This window comes from Elephantulus edwardii, unplaced genomic scaffold (genome assembly GCF_000299155.1).
Source record: "Elephantulus edwardii isolate Elephantulus edwardi_28Jun2011 unplaced genomic scaffold, EleEdw1.0 scaffold00257, whole genome shotgun sequence".
In the NCBI taxonomy this organism is placed as follows: Eukaryota; Metazoa; Chordata; class Mammalia; order Macroscelidea; family Macroscelididae; genus Elephantulus; species Elephantulus edwardii.
The window spans coordinates 287305-292147 of record NW_006400007.1 but is presented as its reverse complement, the minus strand read 5'-3'; the positions used below and the strand labels follow the sequence as shown (position 1 = coordinate 292147).

At 40.0% G+C, this 4843-nt stretch overlaps 1 protein-coding gene and 1 pseudogene across 1 annotated transcript in view; both read right to left on the bottom strand.

Moving 5' to 3' along the window:
* The window catches only part of LOC102852329, a 1358-nt pseudogene extending 956 nt beyond the window's left edge, over positions 1-402 (bottom strand).
* The window catches only part of PPM1E (protein phosphatase, Mg2+/Mn2+ dependent, 1E), a 210841-nt gene that overhangs the window by 64859 nt on the left and 141139 nt on the right, over positions 1-4843 (bottom strand). The gene's annotated exons all lie outside the window — the stretch shown is intronic.

The window sequence follows — 4843 nt, the reverse complement described above, 5'->3', positions numbered from 1 at the left end:
AATATTGGCTTCCCACCCCTCATACATACAGGCCTATATCACATCAATCATTTCTCCAGCTGAGCCATGCAGCTGCTGCTATCCTGAAATGTTCATTTCCAACTGATATTGGACTTCATCAAACTCAGCATCCTCCTCTGTATGCTGGGGGAAAGGAAAGCAGTTGGTAATTTCAAGCCGATCTTCCACAACCAGGCCCAAAAGCACTCCTTGAACAACTTCTGTTCCTTGTCCTTCTTCTTGATAATGTTTTATTATTTTTAATACCACCAGGCTGTCGATCTGCACCTGCTTCATGGCCGAGTCTCCGGTGCCCCACCTGCCTTTGCCTTTGCCCGTGGCGCCGGCGGTGGTGCCGGAAGAAGCGGTGGTGCTGCCGGTGCCTTCCTTGCGGGACGCCATCTTTCCAGCCGGACAGGAAGAAGAGGATAACCTTTATTCTTAAACATGGCAGCAAGTTGCCTCTCAGTCATCTAACGCTTAATTGCACCATTATGCACAATTGCCAAAAGGTAAACAGGAAAACAACAGAAATGTCCAGCAACCAATGAATGGATAAACATAATGTGGGGTATATATATATATATATATATATATATATATATATATATATATATATATATATATGCAATGGAGTTATTATTCAGCTCTAAAGACAAATACAATCTCTTCCCATGAAGTTTATTGCCTCTGAAGCCCCACTAAAAAGTCAGCTATGATTAAGTTCCAAGTACACAACAGCAACAACAAAGAAGAATGAAGTCTTGATGCACATCACAGTATAGCTTAATATAGAAAACCTCATGCTGAGCAAACCAAGTCAGTCACAAAAGAATAAAGGTGGCATTTTCTGATTTACATGAAATATTAAAAGATACAGAAACTCAAATTATCAGTGGTTAACAGGAATGAAAGAGAAGGAGTGGAAATAGGGAGTTTTTTACTAAAGTACATTGAATGTATGGTAATTGTGCTAGGATAATTTGGAAAAAGATAGAATACTAGCACAAACTAAAGAATGTAACCAATGTTAACAAGTTATACATGTAGAAATTGTTGAAATGTTGTGTTTTGGTATGTATATTTTCATACAAAAAATTAAAGAAAAAATTTTTACTGGAAGAATATAAAACTGCCTTATAAGGACATAATTTTCTAGGAGGAAGAAATTTATGTAATAGATTAAGATAACAACCTAGTTATTAAAGCTTATTCATTTTTAAAATTCATTTCAGGTTTCTATACTGTAATTTTGCAATTGAAGCTAGCAGTAACAGTTGTTTATTTGGTTGTGTGTGATTTTTAAATTTTTTACAGGGGAAAGTACCAATGTAGTCCTCCACTACCATAAATTATGGAATTGGAGCTTCCCAAATTTGAGGAAATTGCAGGAGTCAGCACACAAGGAGTGCAATGGATAAGCCTCGCCCTAGGAAAACCACCTTTGTGTGCATGGTATCTCCCCTGTCAAGAAAGTACTGGTATTCTTTATTTTAGTAAATGCTCAAAAGAAAAATGTACAGTGTAAAATAATACACCACTGGACAACAGGCAACATCAAGAAAGAGAAAAAAATTGAAGTCGTCAATGATTTCATTTTATTTGGATTGACAATCAACACCCATAGCAGCAGCAGACAAGAAATCAAAAGTCAGACTGCCACTGGGCAAATCTGCTGCCAAGTGAGAGTCATGAGAACCTGACCTTAAATGTCTGGGAGCCCGACCCACTTCCATAACTAGAAACTATCCTCATCTCCCTCACACTTAGCAACCAAAATTCCATTCCTTGTACCTGGCAACAAGAACTGTTCTGGGAACTGTTAAGGCTCAAAAAGACCTGCCCCTGTGAAAAGCTCCTTTTGGTTCTACTCCAGCTTACCCTAACCTTCCCAATACAAGCTGGTTAATTGTACCACACCAGTGCACTCACATTCTGGACATGCTTGTGCCGGCGGAGATCAGCCAATAAATAGCTTATACTCTGAATTGAGTGGTCTCAAGCCTATTATCAACAACCTCTTTAAATATGCTAGAGAGTAATGCTATTACTTTAAAGACTAATTTGTGCATGATTCAAGCCATGCTATTTTCAAGTTGCTTCACATACACGTGAAAGTTAGACAATGAGTAAGGAAGACCAAAGAATAACTGATGCCTCTGATTTGTGGTGCTGGCAAAGAATATTCCACAGACTGCCAAAAACAAAGCAAAACAAGCAACTTTTAGTTTTGGAAGTACATCCATGGTGCTCTTCCCCACCCCACCCCCCGTCTACCCCCCATGGTGCTCTTTAGAGGCAAGAATGACTGTGATGGTAGAAACTTTGAAAATTGGCCTTTCTGGCCATTTTGTTAGCCCCCACTGAGTCATGGTCTCCAGCTACCTTTACTGCAGACACATGGTCTTGCAAATCATCAACAGCTTTGGGACCAACATAAATGAACACTTCCCACATTGTGAGAGATTGTGGGGGAAAGACTGTGAAGACATGGGGAGATGTTGGTGGAGAGAGGATGAAAAGATTGTGGCACTGCTATGAAGACACTATGGCAAGATGTAATCAGAGGAAACCTGGAGATGCAGCCACAGTTAAAGGTTTTGCTTGCTGGATGACTGAGGAAAATGCTGACTTGTAACTGCTCTGAGATAAAGCTGGATGGATGGAGGAGGAAATCTGATGTTTATTTGTGCTTGTAAAAAGAGCAAGAGTCAAATAGGGAGTGCTCTATCTGACCTTTAGCAACTTCACAGGGGGAAACTGTCTCTGTCTACAGCATCAGTAACATAAAACCAAGTCCCGTAAGGTCAGACATGTCTCCCACGCTCCCTAGCCTCTTTTCTACTCATCTCAATACCAATCTTACTGCTTTACTGGATCCAAAATCTGATGTGATAGATCATAAACCTCACAGAACCATACTGGGGGGAGATAAAAGTTAAAATACAGATTAATAACAGAATACAGTCAAGACAGCTCCAGAAATGTACATGGAGGCACCTCAGCCTCGAGCTCATGGTTTCCAAGTTCTCAGTCTTGCCAATATTGGCTCCCCCTACCCCCTCCCAATTGTCCAACAAAGATTTTATTCCTCCCAATACTGCCTTTGCAGCCAATTGTCAAAGTTCTCAATCCTGCCAATATTGGCTTCCCACCCCTCATACATACAGGCCTATATCACATCAATCATTTCTCCAGCTGAGCCATGCAGCTGCTGCTATCCTGAAATGTGTCCTACATTTTCCTGTCTCCTCTTCATGACGATGGGGAATGTCTCTTTCCTCCTCTCTGGCCAGGGAGGATTGTGATTCTTCTGGCTACAGCTATTCAATTTATTGACAATACTAACTAATCCTTTTGTAGAGTGTTGAGACTGACTGTCCAACCACCTTGTTGGATGGTAGTAACTAACTAATCCATTTTGAATAAGCTAACATGCCCCATTAGCATATTCTCACCCATCTACATAGCAAAGTAAAGTAATGGCTGGAAAAATCCTATTGAAAGATAAACTCCACAGTGTTGCTGAAATGAACATAGACACTCACTTCTTAACTGAGAAGCTGTCTAAACTAAATGAGGAATTGTGTTTTGTTGTTAATCTGGCTTGGGACTGTTGGACTAAACCTGGATTTGCAAAGTATGATATTCTTTGCCTCCTCTACACTTCAACCTATTCCCTAATGAACCTCACAACTGTGAGTAAAGTCTTTGAGTCAATTTGCAATGAAAATTAAACTCAATGACTGGTAGAAATAGGAGCAGGAGCATGTGGAGTGGCATGCATGAGCATGTAACTACTTCTTTGGGACTGTGGATGTTATTGATGTGGACAGTTCCCCTTTATGAAGCAAGCAGAAGTCAGACACAGCCATTTCCATGTTACCACAGCTCTTTTCATAATGCTGAAATGTCTTCTCACATACTTTCGGCATGATGTCAAGAAAAAGTTCTTGGGAAAAACCAACAAACTTGGGAAAGGGGAGGGTCTATAAAAGAGAGGAAGACCCAAACAAGCTGGATTGACACAATGACTCCAACAGCAGGCTTAAGTATGGTGAAAATTATAAAGATGGCATAGATCAGACAAGGTTCAGATATCTGTTGCTCATAGGGTCATCATGACCTGACAGCATCTAGCAACATGTTTGTCTGTGGGTGTGTATGTAGGTATTCAGACTTTACATGTAAGTACCAGGACTTTAGTTATTATTTGTTTTCTATTTCCTTTTCTCTGTTTTCAGTCTAAAGAATAAACAGGTCTTAAAGGAGTTCATCTGACATAGTCTACAGCATATTTCACTGTTAAGAATAAATAGGTCTTCACCACAACAAGATAAAGGTAAATAATCCAATAGAAAAATGGGCACAGGATATGAACAGACACTTCAACATAGAAGACATTCAGATGGCTAACAAGCACATGAAGAAATGTTCAAAATCCCTAGCTCTAAAAGAGATGCAAATCAAAACAACTATGAGATATCATCTCATCCCAGTCAGAATAGCAAAATTTAACAGAACAGCAAGCAACAAATGCTGGCGAGCTTGTGGAGAAACTGGAACCCTTATTCATGGTTGGTGGGAGTATAAAATGGTGCAACCACTGTGGAAGGCTGTATGGCGCTTTCTCAAACAGTTGCAAATAGAGATACCATCTGACCCAGCAATTCCACTACTGGGAATTTACCCTAAAGGGACCATAAATGACATCCAAGTAGATATATACATACCCATGTTTATCGCAGCTTTGTTTACAATAGCAAGGAGTTGGAAACAACCTAAATGCCCATCAACAAAAGAATGGGTAGAGAAACTGTGGTATATTCGCACAATGGAATAC